The following is a 23,720-nucleotide window of genomic DNA, read 5'->3' as shown; positions in this document are numbered from 1 at the left end:
TATGGTGTATTCTTCCTTTGGTGACCGTGGGTCTGGTAATTCTGTGAGTGTCTAGCGGCTAAGGGGCTGGGTACCTCAGGCACACTCTAACCTCAGAGGATCTCCCTATCGCTAGCTTGCAGGTGAGACAACGGAAGCCATATGGACTGAGAGGGGAGTGCTTGTTTTGCCTGTAGCTGGGAGAGACAGGGGCCTGGCCCCTGTTAGGTACATACAAGACTATTGCACACTGAGCGCAGGTGGTAACAAGGTGCCTCACAACCCTGGGTACTTCTGGGAGGTGTGTCAGAGGCCAAAAAACAAACAACATTACTGGACATTTCTAAAAACTTGGGGCTTAATCCTCTTTTGCTAGGCTGTAACCAGGGCAGGGCGAGTGGGGCAGCTGCTGGGGGCAGAGAAAAGGGGAGACGCGGGGTGGGACACACAGCCATGTGCCTCCACCTCAGTTCTTGCCTTCCATTAAGCACAGAGGTTTTAGGGCATGCCCCACAGTTTGAGAACCATTGCCTCCTGACAGGAGCTGGTGGATCTGAAGCTGGTTGGAGCTGTCTCACCTGCTTGGGCCCCAGGCTCTCTCTGCTGTGGGAGCCAGGGCTCTGTCTGGCATCCATCCCTGCTCTGCTCCCCGAGCCAGGCCACCTCTGCATGGTCGGGCGCTCCCCACGGGTTAGCTACTGACACTCCCAGCCACAGGCAACACAAGCATTACCCTCTCAGCCCAGACAGGCTCCTCCTGCAAACTAGCAATAGGCACGCTCCAACTCCCAAGGCCTCCTAGTATCCCCCTGCAGTGTCCAGTGTCCAGCTCTTTAGCCACTGAATATTGTCATCCCTTTGTCGGCTAGATTGAAGAGCCCTCTGCTATGATAAATCTTTTCCCTTTGTAGGTACTTACAGACCATGATCAAGTCACCTCTTAACCTTCTCTTGGATTACGTTAAATAAACTGAGCTACTTTAGTCTCTTCACTGTCAGGCATGTTTTCTAGAACGTGAATAATTTCTCTAATAGCTCTTTTCTGAACTCTTTCCAATTTGTCAAAATTCATTTTGAAGTGTGGGCAGCAGTGCTGAGCACAGTACTTCTGTAATGCTCTCACTAAACTGTACACAGAGATAATACAACTTCCTTATTTCTATTTGATATTCTCCTGCTTATAGAGCTAGGAGTTGTCTCGTCCATCTTTACACTGGCCCTACCAAACACGCACACATTGAGAGCTTACATCCCTTCTGAAATTCCTGCATTCCTGGATACTCTCCCTCATCCTATAAATAGGTTTGGAAGCATTAAATTTTTAATTGGAAATGACAATTTCACAAACTGATGAAAAAAATATTTCCATGAATAAAAACTGAAATTTACAGATAAGCAACTTAAGAAAAATGCTGCTCAATAACTTATTAAATCATAGAAATGTAGGGCTGGAAGGGACCTTGAGAGATCATCTAGTCCAGCCCCCTGTATTGAGGCAGGATCAAATAGGACTAGACCATCCCTGACTGTTGCTTGTACAGCCTATTCTTAAAAACTTAATGACAGGGATCTCACAATCTCCCTTAAAAAGACAAGGAGCACTAGTGGCACCTTAGAGACTAACCAATTTATTTGAGCATAAGCTTTCGTGAGCTACAGCTCACTTCATCGGATGCATTCAGTGGAAAATACAGTGGAGAGATTTATATACATAGAGAACAAGAAACAATGGGTGTTACCATACACGCTGTAACGAGAGTGATCAGGTAAGGTGAGCTATTACCAGCAGGAGAGCGGGGGTGAGGACTTCAATAGCTCAGACATAGGTGAGATGTTTTTCGCAAGAGTGGGTGGCTGAGATTCTGTGGTCTGCGTTGTGCAGGAGGTCAGACTAGATGATCATAATGGTCCCTTCTGACCTTTTTTCAGAGTAACAGCCATGTTAGTCTGTATTTGCAAAAAGAAAAGGAGTACTTGTGGCACCTTAGAGACTAACCAGTTTATTTGAGCATAAGCTTTTGATCGGATGAAGTGAGCTGTAGCTCACGAAAGCTTATGCTCAGATAAATTGGTTAGTCTCTAAGCTGCCTTCTGACCTTAGTATCTATGAATCTATGAACAGCCTTAACATATCTGAAGACTTTTCTCAGGCCCCTCTCAATCTTCTTTTCTCAAGACTAAACATGGTCAGTTTTTTTTAATCTTTCCGCATAGGTCGGGTTTTCTAAACCTATAATTTTTGTTGCTTTCCTCTGGACTCTCTGTAGTTTGTCCACATCTTTCTAGAAATGTGGCACCCAGAACTGGACACAGTAGTCCAGCTGAGGCCTCATCGGCACTAAGTACAGTTGGACAGTTACCTCATGTGTTTTACGTACGACACTCCAGAATAATATTAGCCTTTTTAGCAACTGCTTCACGTTATTGACTCATATTCCGTGCGTGATCTGTATAACCCCAGATCATTTTCTGCAGTACTACCCCCAGCCAGTTAGACCCCATTTTGTATTTGATCTTTCCTTCTTAAATGTGGTACTTTTCGCTGGCCTTTATTGAATTTCATCTTGTTGATTTCAGACCAATTCTCCAATTTGTCACGGTTGTTTTGAATTCTAAATTTATCATACAAAGGATAGCGACACCTCCAAGCTTATTGTCATCCACTTAATTTCTAAGCATACCCTCTACTCCACTATTCAAATCATTAATGATAATATTCAATTGTGCCAAACCCTGGAATCAGCCTGTGGAACTCCACTAGATACAAGTGACTCTAGTTTTACTTATGACATCTTCATTCCATATGGAAGACATTTTCAGTGATATGAAAACACTCTGGTCCCACTTACACTGGTAACTCCCATGGAGTGGAGCCTCAGTCAGTGAAAATTCAAGGGATGTAGCTGATCTCTGGTTAAACAGGAGTTTTAGTTAACTGGAGTTTGGGAAAACCAGGGTTGCCCTAAGTGGTACTGGGTGTCTAGAAATTTTTCAAATAGCCCGATCTGCACAGCCCAGATTTCTGCTTTAGACAGAGAAGGACTCTGATTTATTCCTGTACCCCTGCTTACGTGCAGGCACTATAATCAAGTGCAAAACTGATTATACTGTTTAGCCAATAGGCAGCACTGTGTTTTAAATACCTTATGTAAGCTAAACCTTAGCTATACCTGGCAGAGCAATAGAAAGGTCTTATAATGAACACATCTGACATGTATCTCTTTAATAAGTAAGCTCTCTAGTCAGTCTATATCTGACACAGAAACCTGACCTGCTAGTAGCAGCCCTGCAACCTACTGTGTACAAGAAGTATATGACATAGTGTCAGAAGTAAACTAGTGCCAGAGGAGACAAACAGAAGGAACAAAGCAACAACAGCTGCAGGATTTCATCTATATGCCAGTTGCCCCCAGAGAACATCAACTTTGAAAAACCTTGACAATGGACATACTGGAAGCAGTATTTTGCAATATTTTGAATTGCTATAAAGCTCCACCAGGAATGAGATTTCAAATATCTTTAATTTATGGTACAGGGAAGCAAACAGAGCATATCTTTAAATCCTTTGACTTTACTGAAGACAGTCACAAAGATTACTATGAAAGGGATTTGGCTATGTCTGATACATACTTTATACTTCAAAGAAACATTGTTTATGAAAGAGCATGTTTTCACTACAGTATTTACCAATCAGGGAAAAATGTTAATGTTTTATAAGAGCTCTGCATGCACTGGCTAAAAACTGATTTTTGGAACTGGAAAACGTGAAAATATCAGATACAGGCTGGTTGTTAGATTAACAGATCAATTTTTACAGCAGCTACAACTGAAGACAGATTTAACTCTAGCCAGAGCTACACAGATAGCAAAGCAGTCTGAACTAGTCAAACAGCAGAACAAAAGGCAGAAGCAACTTGAAAAACCTAAAACTAGCTCAAAAGCTGTAAACATACACTTGAGTTTTAAACAGTCATCATCATAAAACCCCTGAAGCAAGGAGAAAGAACTCCAAGACTAAGAGGGACAAATTCCAGCCTATATGCACAAGGGGTAGAAAAAAAGTCTTATCCCAAGAGAAGATACTTGTCCAGTCAGAGGCACATAGTGTAATAAATGCACAAAATATGGGCATTTTGCAGATGTTTGATGCACCAAAGCAGTTAGGGAGTTGACTAATATTAGAAACTATCAATAGTCATTATTTCTGGGATCTATCACTTGTTATGACACAGAACCTGCCTGGAGAAGGGAATTGAATATTCATGGAAAGATTATTGACTTTCAGACTGATTTAAGAGTAGATGTCACAGTCACCGCCGAAGGGATTTACAGTCCCCTTCAATCCCTGCCACAGCTGAAGTCACCTGACACAGCTCTGACTAGCCCTGGAGGCACTCTGAACTGCATCGGCCATTTCACCAGAGAAACTACTTGCAAAGACAAAAGTTATGCCTTAAGAGTGTATGTGATGAAAGGACCACAGACCAACAGCCATTCTTTGCCACAGCATGGCAACCATGGTGGGCCTAGGGAGAAAAGTGGAAGAACTCAATGGAATATTTGGTGATAGTGGACTTTTGAAAGTAGATCCAGTACGAATAACCTTAACAGACAGTGTTGAACCATAAAGTGTACATATACGTCACAGGATTCCTATCCCATTACTTCATAAAGTGGAAACTGAGTTAAAGAGAAATTGAGTGGATTGGCAAAAATGAGAAAAATCTGAGCCAACAATATAATGTGCCCCAATGGTACTCGTTACAAAGAAAAATGGAAAAATATGAATCTGTGTGGATCTTAAGAGACTTAATGAAACAGTTGTTAGAGAAAAATATATGCTCCTAACACTGGATGACTTCCTCCCCAAAGTGAAAGAAATTACAATAGTCTCCAAGCTAGATTTCTCAAGTGGATTCTAGCAAATTCCTTTTGCCAAAGTGCTACACAGATTACATCACATCACACCCTTTGGGAGATTTTGCTTTCAAAAATTACCTTTTGAAATTACCAGTGCAGCTGAAATTTTCCAAAGGAAAATGGCAAAAATATTAAACACAAATGGTGTTGTAATTTGCATGGATGACATTTTTATATATGGGTATGATGTAAGAATGTATGGGTAAGAACACAACAGAACTGTCAATGGAGTTCTAAGCCTGATCAGTCAGTCCGGACTGAAGCTAAACAGAGAGAATTGCATTTTCTGTCTACCCCAAATTGAGTTTTTGAGACAGACACTAAAGAAAGATGGACTCAGCCCTAGCCCTGAGAAAGTAAAGCAATTCAAGAATTGAATTCACCAACTAATGTACCAGAACTGAGATATGCACTGGGGATGGTAACCTTGGTTGATAACTACAAGACCTTTCTACAATGGCAAAACCACTGAACGCACTATTGAAGTCCGACACAGATTCTCTTCCTAATCCCAATCAAAAACAGGGATTTGGGTGGGAAAAACCTAGGTAAGCCTGGCTTTTCCTTGTTGGACTTTGTCATTATGATTAATATGACAAATAGGAGTTTGGTAGGGAATGGATCAGAAGGGATTACGTATGCTAGAATGTAATAAGCATGGGTGTATCCAATAAAACAAAGTTCTGAAACCTTCCAAAATCATTTTTGGTGTTTGAAAATCTTGTCTGAGTTCATGAGCCTTCCTCCTCTCCCCCTGCCCCATCATTCAAATCCAAGGGGACTTCCCCCATTTTCCCAAGAGCTTAATTTTAAATGAACCACAGCAACACATTTTGTTAGATAAAGGGAAGTCTGTGCTCTTTATTAGGTGATAAAGAATCTCTCAAAGGCTAGACTACCACAAGTGAATACCTTATATATGATATAGATTTATTTATTTTCCATTAAATTATCTCTGTCATTCCTCTGCACTTCTTCCCTCCCCAACAGAATGTGAACCAAATTACTTCTGAGTGTGTCTCCAACTCATTATGGCTCCAGATGTGAAGAAATTTGTTCCATCTAAAAATGACTTTTTGTAGATTAAGGAAGAGAATAACATAATGTAAGTGTCCGCTGAAGAGCACAGTGTGTGGGTGAAATAAATTCGATACAGTCTGCAGCAGTTCTAAGAATTAAATGGCTGCAGCACTCTGTATACAGGCAGAGTCCTTAGATATTTAAAAGGTTCAGTACTCCATAAACAGATGCATCACATTTGCTGATGTAAGCAGGGTCTGAACGAGTTCTCCCCTGACAGCTAGCTGGGAGGGAGAAGAGACTTCAGGAGTAAACTGTATTTACGTTAACAAACCTACTCTGCCAGCATATCCAGCAGATAGAGGTGTGTTGCTCAAAGTGATAAACTTTGGCTGGTGTTGGGTTATAAATCACTTTAGTACTGAATGCAGCGGTAGTGAAATGTTATCAGTGTTGTTGTCTTTATAGTATTGAATAAAGGGGAGCAGAACTGTACTTAACCTGTCCCAAATGACGGGGTCACCCTCAGCTGAAAGGACCTCGTTAAGCCAGGAGCTCAAATGCCAGACCCCTGTGAAAGTAAAAGGGATGGGGACAGGTGCCCCAGCCAGGAGGTGTGGACTCTCACTAATGGTCCCAGGTCTGATTTAACCTGTTCCTCCCCACTGTTCAAAGATAGAGCTAACTAGGTTTCATTGCGAGCCTTTTGTTATTTTTAAGTGCTCAAATGAGAGCTGAAATCACTTGTGGTGGGACCATGTTTCTGCCCATCCTGCAAAGAGCTGAAAATCACTAAGACACTGAGGTGCAAAGGTCACAGCAGACAGGCAGGTGGCAGCAGAAGGTGACTGACAGTCGGTCGGTGAGCGGAGCGGAACGAGTGGCTGGTGGGTCAGCTAGCCAGAACAAGTGCTCAGATGGCAGAGCAAACAAGGTGACTTCTTCCCCAGGTAGGAGGTGAACTCACACAGATGCACCTCTGAACCCTGGGTCCTCACTGACCCAGGTCAACCACTGTGAGTGGGGTATGGTGGGGGAGCAGAGAGGGGCACAGAAAAGGATCTTTTGGCTGTAGAACTCAAGAACATGAGGCAGAAGAGCCTGCCCCATGCACTCTGGGGTGGGTATCCTGCTCAAAGTTTTATGATTATGAATCCTGTGTGTGGCATTTTCCCTAATTAATGTCGAGTGACTTCCCTTCTTTCATTAAAAGTCTCTTTTCTACACTCAGACTCTGTGCTTGCGAGTGGGGAAGTATTGCCTCTCAGAGGTGCCCAGGGGTGGTGTGTGATTTTCCCGGGTTACTAGGTGGGGGCTTGAGCTGGTTCTGTGTTGTATTGTTGAAAAGGAACCCCTAGATATTAAACCCGGCCCTGGTTGCTGCCAGCTCCACCAGGCAGAAGGGTTACACTTAAGTATTTTCACATCCACACCAGAGAAATTCTAAATCCTGCATGTTCAAGTGGAAGTAAAATTAACCAGAATGAGTTGGTGGTTGTTCCAGTTTGGTAATGCACTTTTTCATATTAGTGTGGGTCCCAAGTGGACATAGAGCGACTGACTTTATGAATATCCTCTCCTTCTCTGAAAACAGCCTAAGTTCTTTTCCTACTGAATAGGGAATGATTCTGCGAGCTGGTGCTATGTACCCTCTAAACTGAGTTATCAAAGGAGCAAAAAGGAGCGTCTGTGCTACCACCACTTTCTGAAATCAGGAGCTCAAAAATTAAATTAATTCCTGTTGTCTTTAATGGTGATTTTGTCAAACTATGGGATCAGCATGGTGTTTTAATATCTACATTGCTTGCTTTTGCCAAATTTGACCTTGAACACTTAATTATGAACAGTCTCTCTCTTAGCCCTGTGCTCACTATCTAGACAAATGATGGCAATTGGTACCAGCGATGACTCCTGAACACCAGGCATTGTAGAAGAGCCATTTGCATCTCACTCTCTGCAGCTATGGGCTAGCTGGTGTAAATCAGTGTCACTCCATTGAAGAGAACAGTGATAGGTGGTGTAAATTGGGCCAGGCTTTGAGGGACTGACTACCTTAGACTGCAGTGTCTGGATAGGTGGGAAATAGGGTAAACTAAAAATGGAATTTTTTTAAAACAATCCTAAATACCCTTTTGAGGTCTAATGAGTGGAATAGATGCTTGGGGCTGGAAGACAACACTCTACACAACAAGGCAACAAAGTATACCATTAATATGAAGCTGGCAATTTCTCTCCCTCCCCCACCCTTTTTTTTTTTCTGGAAAATTTTGCCTTCTAGTTTGACCAGCTTCCCTTTTATAAAGGCTAACTGATATGTTTGAGTGTTAACTCTTCCCCAAGCCTAATCCTCTCACACTTTGATTTCATCTCTCTGGTCTCAATGCCTGCAACCACACACACACTCAAAAGGAGGTCACCCTCTTTAAGTTTCTCCACTGGCTCCCTCTTTTCCAGTGCATCAAACACAAACCTCATGTTGTTACTTTCCAAGCCCTTCACAAGTTAGCCCTGCTCTACCTATTATGACAAAATTGACTCTTTCCTTCCCTCTACTAATAATGGCAGCCTCGGTCACCCCCTTCCCTGGCAAGCATTTTCATAATTTCTCCCATGCTGCTTCTGCCCCTTGTGAGTTGGAAAAACTCCCAGCCAAAATCTAGAAGGCCATCTTGTCCTTTTTCAAGTCCAAGTCCCTCCTCCAGCTCATCTCAGCAGTAATGCTACTGCAAAGTACAACCTGATAATGGCAAGGTGGGAAGAGGGCTGTGATCACGACTGCCAACTGGCTACAAATTGTGCACATTTTTCTTACCTTCCCTGCACGCCTCCTCCCCCAGCCTGCTTGTTTGTCTCATCCACATATTACATCTTGCCTTTTGGGCTGTATGCTCTTTAGAGCAAGGTCTGCCATTGTCTTGATGTTTGTAGGAGTATCAACCCTGTTGGCCTTCAGGTTCAACCACAATATAGATGTTAAATAATAATAAAATAAAAAAGTGGTCTGTGCATTAAGGTTCAATGAGAATCTAAATATCACAGCTTTTCTATTTGTGTATTTCATAGGCTTGTGGGTGTGTGTTTTAAGATGCCATTTATAGGGCTAAGTTAAATGCTAGATCCGTCTTCTTATGGTATTTGTACCATTCAGATACAGAAACTTCATACAAAAAAGACCTTGTGACTTTTCACCCCATAAATTGTGCCCTGAGACATTTTTAAAATCCATACAGAACCTGCACACCTGTTCACCGATTTCATCTCTTCCCTCTCAAACTGAAATTACCTCTGTAAGTCGACTAAAAAGAAATTCAAGTGTCATTTGAGATTCTCCTGGGACAAAAAGATGCATCTGTAATAGATACATCCTAGTACAACAGCCATCACAAGTTTAAAATTTGTGGTACTGAAAGGAAGAATTCACCTCAAAAAAGTTTACTTTTTAATGGGCATACTTGGCTTATTTTGAAGAATAGGATACAGTAACATAGTTATCTCTTCTGATTCTTAAAGCTCATAACATCTCATAGTCAAAGCAACATTAAAATAAATGTTCCTTAACAGTGCATTGGAAACAGAGCTGTGTGGCTAATTTAACCTTCAACACAACAGCCAAAAGCAGTGCAGCCAGTTCTGAGAGAAGAGGCTTTGAATTACTGCTAACAATCTCAAAAGAAAGCAGGTAACTGACAAGTCAGTTTATGAGAAGTAAATATAATGGACTCTGTTATTCTCAGGTTGTAGTCACACACAAGAATCCCAGTCCTCATTGCTGGGGCTTGCATCCCACAGCCATAGCCAATAAATAGCCTTTGCTACTCAAAGTGAGCAAGGGTGCCAGAATCTGTTCCTCCGTCTTTTTGTGCCTTAGTTCTCCTATTTATAAAATTCGGATAAGATGACTTCCCTGCCTCACAGGAGCATTGTGAGTAGGGTGACCAGATGTCATGATTTTATAGGGACAGTCCCATTTTGGGGGCTTTTTCTTATATAGGCACCTATTACCTCCCACCCGTCCCGATTTTTTACACTTGCTGTCTGGTCACCCTAACTGTGAGAAAAAACTCATTAACATTTGTGAGGCGCTCAGACACTACTGTGATAGGGAGCAAAGGAGTGTCTAGACACTCAAGTAGCGAGTATGTTTTCAATACTTCTGTCTTTCAACCCATCTTTGGAGGTTTGGCCATTGGTTTCTTTGGTGATTAAAGAAACAAGCAGCCAAATTCTGTGCTCTGTTACATGGTTGCAATTCTGGAGTAATTGTATTACACTAAGCAGAGTTACTCGCAATTTACACCAGCGTAACAGATCTGACTCTGGCCCAAAAGCTCTAGAAAATGCTCCTTTTTGGGATCAGTGCAGCTTCCAGAGTGCTACAAGTACTATTGCCTTTACATGCTAACTGCCTGGGGATGTCAAAGCATAGCAGTGTGTGTATGTATGGGCAGCCAGGTTTGGTGGGATTGAACAGCAATTGAAAGTGGCTCTTTTAAATCTTCAGTTTGGTGTGTTTATAGATGCAGTGCATTTAGGGGGTAATATTCACGGCATAAGAATAATATTGCTATTGTGTATTTAAGTAGCAATTGGGAATGTCACAGGGTGGCAGGCCTCTGCAATTCAAGTAGGTGCAGTTCCCCTGTGCCAGAACAGATAATCCCAATTGGGCCAATTAAGGGGGTGGGACTGCACATGGAGCAGGAAGGAGCTCTGCAGAGAGAATCTCCTATCGTGGTCCCCGAGGAAGGGAGTTGGGGCTGGGTAAGAAGACCCAGCTTAAAGTTGTGTTTTTCTATTGGGAAGGAAGCAAAGAAGATAGACCAGGCCCTGCATCTTCTCCAGTGCTCAGACAGCAGGAAAGGACAGTACCTTAGAAATGAGGGACTGTGCCCAATTTAAGGCTCGGTGGAAGAGTTTTGCTGTTTGCTTTTGAAACTGTTAATAAACTCAGACTGCCAGATGGACTGTGATCAAATGAGACAGGCTGTGTGGAGTTGTTAAGGGGCCCTGACGAGGGGAAACAGACAGAGTGCCACAGAGTGACCTCCGGCCATGAGGGGGTGCTCAGGAGATGGCTTCCCTGGTACGGGGAAAAATTTTAAAGAGTGCTTCACAAAATTGTAAGGGGGATAAGTTTATACCAATTTTCAAAATGGGCAAATTTGCTGAAGCCCACACAAAGATCTTTGGAAGAGCTGGCAATAGAACCCAAGGTTTGGTCCCCAACTCCAATCACTAGACCATACAACCTCCCATGCCACTGGGATATGCAGCTTTTGCAGGTGATTAGACAGGTGTCTGATGACAGTAGAATATCACTAATTGCAAGTATACACACCAATGCCAGGAAAAACTATTCTCTCAAAAGACAAAAGATGGTTAAAACTGATAACATTTTTAAAAGGTTTCGTAGTCTTCCTCCGTGAGTATTTGAAATGCGTGTGCTGCTGCTTCTTGAAATTTTTATCAATGTGCTCAGATTGCAGAGGCAAAGATGAAAAGCCATCCAGTGCATTGGAAATAAGGGGTGACACAGAAAAGCTTAATGTACACTCAGATCAAGTAGCCAATTAGACCATTGTTTATAAATTCTGAAAGACTTTTGAATCCATGTTATTTCCCTGTTGATTGCAAGTTATTTCACACACCTTGATTTTTTTTCCCTGCCTTTTAAGAGAACAATCAAATATGGCTCCATTTTATTTATTGATGCCTTGGGGCTCCAGTTTCATTGGCTGTGTGAGCAGAAGCCTGCATAGTGCAGGGAATAATGTGTGTTAATTAACTGATATTTCAGAGAAGACACAAGAATCAAGAACAGAAAACATTATTTTACTGATGCCCAGCAAAATATAGGGCCCAATCCTCAGGTGTGTAAGTCAATGTAGCTCCATTGACTTGAAAAGGAGATACATTGATTTACACCATCTGATGATCTGGCCCCATTGTACCTATCTTTAAAATAATTCTTACCTATTTTAATGTTGGATTTAGATATTTATTTAAATGAGCCCACTGGGTATTTCCTGTTGGATTACAGTCATTTCAGAAAAAAGAAAAGGAAGACTTGTGGCACCTTAGAGACTAACAAATTTATTTGAGCATAAGCTTTCATGAGCTACAGCTCACTTCATCGGATGCATTCAGTGGATGTCATTTCAGAATAGAACAAATTTGTGAGCTAAGGTATTTGACAGTGTCCCTTGAAAAGGAGCACTTTGATTCAGGGAAAATGTTTCAGATAACAATATTTCACACTTACATTGTACCTTTCATCCAAAGATCTTAAAGACTTGTACAAACAATGAACTGAGCTTCGCAACATGCTTGTGAGGTAGATAAGTACTCTCCCCATTTTACAGAGGAGAAACTGAGGCAGAGAGTGGTTAAGTAACTAGCACAAGCGTAATCCACTGGTCAGCATGTATTACATCTTCCCCTCTGTGCCCAAATCACAAACAACGTGAATCTATTATAGTCCCTAGCTATAGAGTCTCACTGTTTAGGTCAATCTGCATTTAGTTAGGGAGATCCCCAGTTCAATAGCCAGTGCCAGCCAAGGTGGCAGACATCACGTAAGCAGGGTCTCCTCTAGGATTTGAACTGCTGGGGTCTTCAGATGCACTTTCTCTGTCTAAAGGAAATGCGTGACCCACTGAGGGTTGCCTCCACTGAGGTACAAAAAACAGGACCTTCAGTTTTTCATAATTTTTTTTGCCATGTTCACTAATTATTAAGAGTATTTGTGTGTTGGTTTTTGTTGTTTGTTTGTTTGTCTTAAAGTTTTGATCCTTTCTAGTTCATGTTCTCTTCCAACTTGGTCTTTAATGCTGTTATACATTCCTGGAGTGACAGATTGCAATTTCATAAAAACAGGAGTTTGGCTCTGTTGCAGGTGCTCAAGCAGAAGAAAGAAGTTCTTATTCAAATCACATCATCAGTGGGAACAGAAAATATATGACTGGTCAAATACAGAAAATTGCCTTTTGTAAGAATGTTCTGAAGCATATAAAAACAGCTTTATTAAATCACAAATGTAGGAGGTAAAAAATTGCTGATCGCAGTAGGTATAGTACTGTGACTATGGCACAAGACTGGGAACCAAGAGATCGAAGTTCTCATCTCAGCACTGACCTTCCAGAGTAACTCATTTCATTGCCCTGTACCTCAGTTTCCCTATCAAAATAGGGATAACAACAGGTTCCTCATCAGATGTGATTCATAGATTCATAGATATTTAGGTCAGAAGGGACCATTATGATCATCTAGTCTGACCTCCTGCACAACGCAGGCCACAGAATTTTTACCCACCACTCCTGCGAAAAACCTCTCACCTATGTCTGAGCTATTGAAGTCCTCAAATCATGGTTTAAAGACTTCAAGGAGCAGAGAATCCTCCAGCAAGTGACCCGTGCCCCATGCTACAGAGGAAGGCGAAAAACCTCCAGGGCCTCTTCCAATCTGCCCTGGAGGAAAATTCCTTCCCGCCCCAAATATGGCGATCAGCTAAACCCTGAGCATATGGGCAAGATTCACCAGCCAGATACTACAGAAAATTCTTTCCTGGGTAACTCAGATCCCACCCCATCTAATATCCCATCACAGGCCATTGGGCCTATTTACCATGAATATTTAATTACCAAAACCATGTTATCTCATCATACCATCTCCTCCATAAACTTATCGAGTTTAATCTTAAAGCCAGATCGATCTTTTGCCCCCACTGCTTCCCTTGGAAGGCTATTCCAAAACTTCACTCCTCTGATGGTTAGAAACCTTCGTCTAATTTTCAAGTCTAAACTTTCCAATGACCAGTTTATATCCATTTGTTCTTGTGTCCACATTGGTACTGAGCTTAAATAATTCCTCTCCCTCTCCAGTATTTATCCCTCTGATATATTTAGTGATGTTAGACTAAATTCATGTATTTCACACACATGTAAAGTAGTAACAGCAGTATTTTTTAGTAACATAAAATACCACCTATTAGAAACTATTTTAGCACAATTTAACGAGTAAAATCTGAAGTCTTCGCTAAGCCCAAAAGGAACACTAATTCAGCAGGTCAAAAGGAGGGCATTTCAAGCTCCTTGTGTGTGCAAAGAGGTACATGCCTCGGAGAAAACTCTTTACAATTCCATAAAGCCAAATAAAACAAACTGCTCTGGTGTCTGTTGAAGAGAGAATGTACTTTAATAGTAAAGCTTCTTCTAACCAGAGCTACCAGAATTTCTCATCCTGTTGCAGGGAGAGAATGGAAACTCCCTGCCAAAAGGAGAGAGTTTAGCAGAAGGATTTCAGAACCCTCATTTAGAGTACCCCTTCTGTACAGGAGGAGTCTAAGAGCTCACAGCAGTGCTGTCTGATTATAGCTGTTTTCACCAACTCTGCCTGCCTGGACTGCTCTCTCAGTTTAATGACCAAAACTAGCTCAGACTGGTTTTGATAAGAGAGGCCTGTATTCACAACAATCCTTATACTAACAAAAAAACCACAGGCATATTATAAAGCTAAAAGTGTAATTGAACAGTCTCACTGCAAACAATTGTTTGCTAACATATTGCACCAAGAGCAAGCCAATGCATTGAGAGTATAAATGGCGGGGGGGAAGGCGGGGCGGAAGCTCTCCATGCATTCAATGCAAAATATAAAAGATGGCATCTGAGGTAACTGGTTTTCTAAAGTGACCTGTGTCATGTCTCAGACCATTTCCTCCTCTTCTACCTTCCAGATCTTCATAATTTACCTCAGCTATTCTCTAACCCACAGGACAGACACAACAAATGGAACTGTGCTACAAATGGAGGTGCCTGCAGCATAAATCTCCAATGGAGGACGTGCAGCCAATTGCCCTACAAACTGAGCGAACGTGACAACTTCATACAGGTAACATGTAAAACATGGGGCTAGATTCATCTATTACTACAAAGTGGGTTTCGGCAGTGGAAATTAAATCACAATCTGCCCCATCATTCTGCAACACATTTAGCGAAAAACGGTCAGACACAGAGCTAAGCGAGGGATTCATAACACAACCGCAAGCTGCTTGAAATGGATTTAATTTCATGTTTTGTTACAAATTGTTACCTGACCCAAAATTCATAAAAAAGATTTGTAGGGATTCACCAGCCTCTCAAGCAAACCTGAGCTGATTCATTGTCTTATATCAAAATTTTGCAAAATTCACCTTCATATGCTGAGTAACTAAGTAATGGCTATTTGCTTTAGATGTTAGGTTCATTCAAACCTGAAATTCAAAGTGAAACTTTGGGGTGCAAACCCTTGACGATGAACCCCTCCCCCCAAAAAAAATTATTCACAAAAAGCAAAATTTCTGAGTTTACTACTTTCCTAGTCACAAAGTTTGCAAAGATCTAGTATAGCAGATGCATGGCAGTGTCCATTGTCTATAGTTCAAACTGGAAACCAGTGCTTTGTTTCTGCCTGTGAAAAATAACTGTATGAACATGTCTCACTATTAAACTATGGACTTCAATACACACGTACACATATAGTCCCACAAACTGTTAGAAACCACTTACATGCATATGCCATCAACAAAAAACAAAAGCAGGAAATCCCTACTTTAGTTCTCATCCAACCCGGACAACTACAAGCAGGATTTCACCTTCTCTGTATTACCTCAACCACATCCACAATACAGATACCCCCTCCCTCTGCCCCAAAACTGTAATTAAATTTTAAAAATAGGTTAATATGGTGTCTAGGTTGTACATTTTAAAAAAAATCACAAAAAGTCAGGGAATGCAAGAGTTCCAAGAGTGATATAAAATCAACTGCTGTGCACGTCGTACTTCTGTATTCCTGCATTTCTGGTTAAAATGTGCAGCGTAATATAGTATTGTTTATATTTTTAAAAAATAAAAAAACAGGCTATGCAATACAATCAAGATAATGTTGCTGATGAACCCTCACTTTTGCATTTCCTGATTGTTAATTTTTTTTGTGATTTTTAAATGTGCGACATGAACATTGCATTAATTATACACATGTATTCCAGTATGATTTGCTGAAATTAATATGGAAGGGAAATGATCAAATCTATTAATTTCCCCCACAATCCAGTGCATTCTACTGGTTAGACAAAAGAATTTGGGGGCTGGAATCCTGAGTTCTATCAGCTCTGTCACCTACTCACTGTGTGATCTTTGGGCAAGTCAGTGTCTCTGCACTTCAGTATATTTATAACATAGGGCTAATATTTACTGCATATCTCCTCCGGGGCATTGCAAGGCTTACTGTGCAGATGATTTGAGGTTTTTGAACAAAAGATGCTAAACAAGCACAAATTATTAATACTAGTAACAAACTATTCTTGGGCCTATAAATAGAAAGCTTTTGATTGAAAAAAAGAATCAAAAGGATAATGAACGCAGGAAGATATATTCAGCTTCCCTGCATAATGTCCATATAGAGCGAGGGCTTTTCATAATCTAGTCACATCCACAGACAGCAGCACCCCTCAAGAGTTGTGAAAATTGGTATCTCTCTTATCATAAAATCTCCTAGGCATTTTTGGTTCATATGCACAAAATGAAATGACTGCTCAAAAGCAGGTAGATGCATAGCCTTTCAGGGAAAGATTTTACCATCGGACATTTCATAGATATTTGATCTGCTGCTGAATCACGGCAGCAAAATTCCCACTGAACTGTATTAACTGCAAGTCATTTCTATGGATAGCAAACGATCTTGGAAGAGTGCTCAGACAAGCAGACATGCTGGTCTGTTGCCTTGAGATCTGATACCACAGCTCAGTATTAGCACATTTAATGAAGGAAAGGGAGCGGATGATGACAAAGGAAACCAGTTTAGAGGCAATTTAGAACATTGCCCTCTAACCTCTCTGGGCTCAATTAACCCCATGACTGCAATGGAGTTAGTGTCAAATTCATTTCTGGTTTGTCACCTGTCCCTAAGTGTTCCTTTGGGCCCTGAGTCAGCAAGATACTTAAGCCCATGCCTAACTTGAAGCATTTTAATAGCCTCACTGAAATCAGTTGAACTACTCAATTGCTTAAAGTTAAGCATGGGCCTAACTTTAAGCCTGTGCCCTAAATAGCTTGCTGAACTAGGGCCAAACTTTCCACTCACGGACTGTTCTCTCCCCTTGTTTGTTGTATTTTTATCATTTGATGGCTATGCTGCATTACTGACCTCAGTTCACAGCTTCAGTGCCTCTGTATGGCTTCCTTCCCCCTAAAAATCCCACATTTGCACCATTCAGTAGTGATTTCTTACTGTGTATCTAGCTCAGTCAGGAGACAAAGAAAATGGGACTCTTCCCACTCACCCCATTCCCAATGTTCCCTCTGTACAAATTCACTGAGCAAATAGGGACTCTCCAGAAAATGGATTGTTTTTATATATTTCAGCATTCAGCGGGAACTTCATCTCCTTTCTTGCTTGATGCTGAAATAGAATGCAGGCCTTGCCTGTATTTTGTTAAACACAATGGAGGCAAGATGCAGTTGTGGGGGAGGGGGAGGAGAAATATAGCCTGAGATAGTGAGATTTTGTTAAAAGTGTTTTTGCAAAGAAAATCTATTAATTCATATACTTACGTATTAAATTATAAAGATCCCTATATTTTAAAAGGGCCTCACCCAACCTTTCAATGTGTGTGCAGACAACTGCATATGCCAGAGGAGAATGGTCTAGCGGGACAAGGAAGCATCAGCAGTTATCCTAGGGGGCAGCAGTCAAGGATATTCTTTGCTTAGGGCCTATTCTAAATGATAAAACTACATTTCAGTCAGTCAGTCAGGGCTCGATTAAGTCATAAGCACTACAGACCCATGTCGAGGAACCCTGGAGTCATGTGATTCCATCAGGGTTTCAGCTTTTGTTTACACACACACACAGAAAAAGTTTTGCCCCCTTAAGAAAAGCTTGAAAATGTGACCTGAATATAACAAATTCAGTAACATCTTCCTGAGTCTGCAGACAGCCTGAAACAACAGCTCAGAAAGGGGCAAATGCCCCATGCTTCTCTGTGTTGTTAATTCCAAGTTACCCACACCCACCCGCCCCACTCTGGGGTGAGGCACCCTGCCTCCTACTGCTGCTGCTACTCTACCTGTCCAGTGGGGAAGGGAGCCTTAGCCAGCCCAAATAAGTGTGGTGGATGGGGGGTGTTTCCAGCAGACAGTTGCGTGGGTAGCACTTACCACGCCGAATGAGGGGCAGGCCATGGGAGCCCCCTAGTTATGGCAGGCCTAGAGCCTCAGATTGCCTTAATCTGGCCTGGTTTATGTTGTGTTTTTGACAATAATGGGTGGAAACAGGGAGTCAGAGAATTGGTAGTGCATAGTTCTGTAACATATGTTGCGCAGAGATGTGTATTTTAAAAGTGAATTGGCTCAGTAAGAGATGAATAAATAATAAAGATTGTCTGATGAATTTTGCCTCGCTCTGTTTGGGAGTTGTCCAGGAGTTAATCATCTTGGTACTGAATCTAACTGGAGGGTGTACTGCCGGCCATCCCTGACCCAATGTCAACAGGGAGACAAGCCACTTTCCTGTCAGAGTGTGCACAGCTTAGAGGCTCGATTTCTTTGTTGATTTAAGTCCAACTGCCCTCAACTAGCCTTATGTGGCCTGACTGGGCTTCCACAGTCACACAACATTCCCCAACCGGCGATGTGTCAGACACTCCATCAGAGACAGGGCGAGAGCACAACATGACCGGTCCATGCCGGTTATGTGCTGCTTCCCCCTTGGGCAGATCAGTGTCCCCCAGTTCCACTCCCCATGTCAGTTTTAGGAGTAGAGGGGATATAGAGTAATCACCAAAAAAAGTTGTCTCTGGAGCACCAGAACAAGATGGTTAGCCGGAGGTTTATGGCCGTTGGCAGAGTTGGCTAATTAATCTGAAGAAACTAACGCAATGGAATGCAAAAATCTCTCTAAGGCTGGGGAATGGGAAGCGTGCCAGTTGCCAGCGTTACCTCATCAGTAGCCAAAATGAAACATTCACTGTCTTGGGCAGGTTTTCAGATTCCTTCTAGTGCATGTTTTAGTAATGGAGGAAAAAAAGCCAGGGATTTTTTCCCAGTTCTGCCCTTTTGCGTTGTGGAGACTCTGCTATTACTGATAAATTTTGTAATTCCTTAAAATCAGCGGGGTGAAAACAACACTGCTTTAAAGGGATGAATAAATAGGTTTATAAAAATCAATAGAACCCAAAGTGCTATGTACAAAACACCAGGCACTTGAGGAACTGCCAGACTCTGACGGAAATAATAGGTGTGAGAGGATGGATTATGGAAGAGGAGAGGCTTGTTTAGAACTAATGGGCCGAGAACGGATGGCTAGCAAAAAAAGAAAAACAGCAGGACAGCTCATTTTGAAATGTGAAGGTAAACTAAGAGGAGTAAAAGCTTTAGACGAAATTCCCTTCAGTCATATCTTTGGCTTTGCGTACACTAAGGAAATTATCTACGAATGCCCTGCCATTGCTAACACCAGCTCAGTTCCCCTAGTACTAGCAACAGTGGGATCCCTGGTGTGAATGGTGCGCCAAGCACAGCAGCAATTTTAACACTATCATTTAGCCCTGCTTAGAGGAGGTCTAACTAAGTGTTAATAATGCTAGTGGCACCTGCCAGCATGTCTACACTAGGGCTGTGTGGAAAATTTTCAGAGCATGTCCCTAGTGTAGATAGGGCCTTTGAGTCACTGCCATTTTATTCCTGCAAAGCAGCAGAGTTTCTGTTGTTTTGCGAAGATGACACACTTTTCCTGAAAGAACAAGTTAGCTTTAAGGAACAAAATCACATCAGAAGTTAAGAAACAAAATAAAGAAGGGAGGGTGTAGTTGTTTCAGGTTCTATATATTTAGACTTCCGAGAGCCAGGGGTTCAAATCCTGGCAGGGTTGATTTAAGATGAAATCTTAAAAAAGAAGGTACTGTCTGCTCTGATTGGATCTTTCCTGTGGTAATTTTTGAAGAGATTTTGTGCCTCTTTGGCCAAAGTTTTCCCCAGACTGCCCACTGTTGTTCAGTGCACTATATTCCATTTACTCCTACTCTCCACCTCTGTGGTGGCTGCATTTCACTGGTACTATCAGAACTTGCCATAGTATTTTTGGGCCTTAGCTGCAGAAAAAATTTACTGGCCCACTTTCCCATTCCCAATTATCTCAGGCAGCGGGATTATGCTTTGGAGTACCCTCGAGTTCTGTTAGTTTCAAAACAAGAAAAAGGGTGGAGAAAAATCTTTGAGCAGCTCACAACTTCTCCCTGTAGATAGGTGGAGCCCAGCTGCTTATGCTGAGGTCTGAGCGTAGTTGCTAGCTGCATTCAAAAAATACATGCAAAGAACAAGTTTCCAAATAAGCTAGAGGTCTGAAATCACTGTAGCCATTAGAGGGTTGCGTGTGAGTTTTAGCACTTAAATAGTGGTCCTTTAAAAACAAACATTCAAAATATCCCTGACTCTGATCCTCAGCTTCTCTAGGAGCTCCACAGAGATTATGTTGAGGTTGAACAGCAACCTTTTGTTTCTAAATTAACATTCTAAGTCGTTAACACCATCTTTGGTCTCCTTTATTTCTCCCCCTTATGTTGGTCTACCTTATTTCTAAATCAGTTGCTATTGAAATACCCCCATCAGTAAGTTAGAAGTGATGCAGCAAGTGGGCAGAGATTATGGGGAGAAATAAATATATCTTTTGCACTTTAAAAAAACCCCCACATTCCTTTAAAAACAGGGCCCCAGCTCTCAGAACACATGACAAATCTCTCCAAATTGAGTAACCTGCTATGTAAATTTACTGCCACAAGAGGGAACTCTTATTGCATTATTACAGGGTTCACTTATGGTTAGCATTGACCAGACCCAGCTGCATAAAGTGCTAGAACAGACTCTAAAATGGTATAGCACAAAAATGAGTATCACATTCCTCCCCTTTCTGTATCTTAGGCTTTTTCCACATGTGAGTTAAAGGCTTATAACAGACTGACAGCCCTGAAGGCTGAAGTCCTCTCTCTGTGAAATAGGTACAGTAGCCAGGCAGCCTTCTCTCTATCATGTTCCCAAAGTGGAGTGTAAAGATCAAGTTATACATGAACAGTGCATGTGTAGAGCATGTTGTACAGGGATTTGTTCCTACAAAGTAACCAAGCCAATCCCAAAATGTGCAATGCAGTGTGTAGCAAATGCAATATAGTGTGTAAATGTATATCAAGGAAGTGGTTTTCTGTGTAACTTTGGATGTGTGGCACACTCTATACCCACCCCCTACGTTTCAGTCTGATCAATTCAGTATAGCTTTGCTGTCTGCCAAATAAAGATACATAAGTGATGAAATCTGGAGGCGAACTGAGTTTCTGAAGGCCAAGTGGAAAGAGGTTGCAAAGGGAATCCCAACAAATATGTGCCAGAGATCCCTGCAATCCTAGAGAAAACATGCATTACACACATCCTGATGGGGACGGATACACACACACAGACAGTCATGGACTCCTTTGCATCAAGTTACAGCCTACAGACAAGGTAGAGTGACAGCATTGTGCTCCCGCAGGATCTTTAGAATTCTTGGGGCAGATCCTCAGCTAGTGTAAGTTGTAATATCCCCCCTGAAGTCAATAAAGCTTTGTCAGTTTACACCAGAGCCTCAGGCAGGCATTATGCCTTCAGGAGCCCTAGGGAAACACAGCTGCAGGGCTACTCTTGGCAGAGGTGCAGAGTGTGCTTCTTCTTTTGAACCCCTAATCCCCACCATTCCCCTGGTCAGTAAGCTTGCCCTACGCCTTGCTACGTAGAAGTATTCATTTTCCTGGGGAAAAAAGCTTTAGAAGAAAATTACTGTTTGTTTTCATATTTAAAAAAAAAATGCAGCAGCATACTTAAATGAGGCAAGAGCAGCCAGCCTCCTCTTTCTTCCTTAGGAGAAAGCAGGGAACTATAGCAGCAGGGCTCTTCACTTCCTGGGAGAACTGGAGTGGTGGGGTTCAGCTATTGTTCCAGGAAAGCTCAGGAAGGAGGTGAAGTGGGGCTGTTGCTCTGTCCCTACAGCATCCATCATCAGCCAGCTGAGCACCTCCCAAGAATTAACAGAACAAAACAAACTCTCTCCTGGGAGACCCAGTGAGCCCTAACACTGGAGGTTTCCTTCATTCCCCAAGAGATCTTGTGCAAATTAAGGAGGAGCCCCAGTATAAGAATTCCTCCAGTAGGGTGCTTTCTAATGGGAAGTTCTCATACAGAAAAAAAGTGTCTAATTCAGGTGTTTCTATGTACGTTTTCTACACAAGAGATTTTTGCATATTATGTTTTCTACATGTAAATCCCTCACATGGAAAGTGTTCTACACCAGAACCTTTCCACATGAGTCTGACTCTTCATACAGCATGAGTACAGTTTCCTGGATAGAGATTGTCTACAGTCAAGTCTCTCACACACAGGGGTTTCTTTTCATTTACTAGGAGATCGGGGGGAGCAGTCTGAATGGTTTTCATAATTCCTCTCTTTTCTCTCTCCTGGTACTTCGGGGCTTCATCAGTGGAGCCTATAAATTCTTCAAAAGGGAGATAAAGGGACACTTTAGGCCAAAACAGGATCTTCTTACAAAGTTAGAGGGGAGGATGGTAGTGATGGATGGACGCATGGGTGTCAATACAGTATCAGGCTGAGAATGGAAATGGTCGTACCAACTCCAGTTAACTAACTATGGCATAGTATCACAGACCAATAATGGAGAGTGCTTTGCAGTTTAATACAGCTCCCTGAGCACAAAATCTCTTCCCCACCCAATATATCCAGACCATGACTTCTATTCATTTAAGTCTTAATTCAGCAGAGCACATAAGTTATGTCATTTCAGACAGACAGCAATATTGGCAATAAAAGTGGGTTTTTTTAAAAAAATAACCTTATCACAACTTTCCACATGTAATAAAGTGGGGTTTTGTATAATTTCATTGGGTTACATTTAAGAAATGATTTCTCTTTCTGCTCCTACTATTCTAGTGCATGCACGTACCCCCAGCTTCTTTTTTGTGTTTGTTTGAATTCTGCCAGACTATCTATATTGACATCTTTCTAACTGTAATTGTTATTCAGATAAAATAGATAGTAATAGATTATACTGGAGCTCACTTTCCTTTTATTGTTTTCATTCCTAGGAGGTTCTCAGCTGCTCTCTCAATGAGATGAGCTATTGACAGGAATAAGAACAGGAAATGCTAACAGAAGAGAAAGGAAGTATTTGATGGTTCCCCTTTTCTGTTCCCTGCCCCTTCTCATCATTCCTAGAATTATGTGATGAGATTGTTTCCACAGAGACATATGGCAAAAGTAAGTGCGGATTTGGGAACTCCGCTGTTATTCAGAATGCAGCATTTTTAAAAGTTATACTAGCTGCTCTTAATCCTCTCAGTTTAACTCACTGTGCCATCCACAGAGGTAATTTAATGCCCACAATATACAAACATATATCATTTATAAGATAATTTTGAGTATACCCTTTCTACAAAGCTCCCCCCCACCCCCCGCCTCCCTCCACAATGCAAGTCAATTGTTAATAGGCAATGAATTCAGGAGTCTCCAAAAGGAAAAAGTTAAGTGCTCAGAAATTTCTTTGTCATATTCTGCTAACTTAATGTGACTCTCTACCTCCACATATACAATGAATGCCATTAAAAAGTCAACTGTTACTAAGAGTTACCATACTGTTGTTTCTGAAATAGAATTAGAAATGACCCTGAAATTAAGTAAGAGAAATATAACAGCATATCAGACATTACCGTATGTGAAGTTGGCAAATAATGACTT

This window comes from Eretmochelys imbricata, chromosome 2 (genome assembly GCF_965152235.1).
Source record: "Eretmochelys imbricata isolate rEreImb1 chromosome 2, rEreImb1.hap1, whole genome shotgun sequence".
In the NCBI taxonomy this organism is placed as follows: domain Eukaryota; kingdom Metazoa; phylum Chordata; order Testudines; family Cheloniidae; genus Eretmochelys; species Eretmochelys imbricata.
The sequence above is the reverse complement of the archived record's forward strand: the minus strand, read 5'-3'. Positions refer to the sequence as shown.